Source organism: Oryzias melastigma, linkage group LG14 (assembly GCF_002922805.2).
Source record: "Oryzias melastigma strain HK-1 linkage group LG14, ASM292280v2, whole genome shotgun sequence".
NCBI lineage: Eukaryota > Metazoa > Chordata > Actinopteri > Beloniformes > Adrianichthyidae > Oryzias > Oryzias melastigma.
In genome coordinates, this window is record NC_050525.1 from 555,539 (window position 1) to 556,083 (window position 545).

Genomic DNA, 545 nt, shown 5'->3' on the forward strand with positions numbered 1-545 from the left:
CTGTGGCTGCATATCTTTGTGCGCTTGCCATTGAGTTATCTTTGTCTTTTGAGTCAAAGTTAAATCTAGCAGTCTGGCATAAAGAAATTTATAACCACTGACAATGATGTCACAAGGTCAAATATTATGTCATAATATGTAAAATGATTTAACATGATGTAAGCACTGATGTCACATGATGTGACATCATCTTGTGACATCATCTTGTGACATCATCTTGGTGTCCAGGATATAGGTCAAAGGTCACCGTCTTGATGCTGTTTGATTTTGTTAGAATATGTCAGACATGGTTAATTTTCTCTTCCACTTAATGACGATTTGAGGACGTTGTGATGCCATCATTTAGAGGATTTCATTTAAATGAATTTGTTTTCTCCAAACTGGATGTGTCTGCAAAAACACATGTGCTTCTGTGCACATGCTGAGGAGAGAATCTTAAGAGAAAGGCTGCAATGTTGAAACAGCTTCTAGGTGACGCCCCTGGAAAACTCATATTTCGCTTAGGCCGCCATGCAACCTGCATTGAGGACATTAATGACTGGATG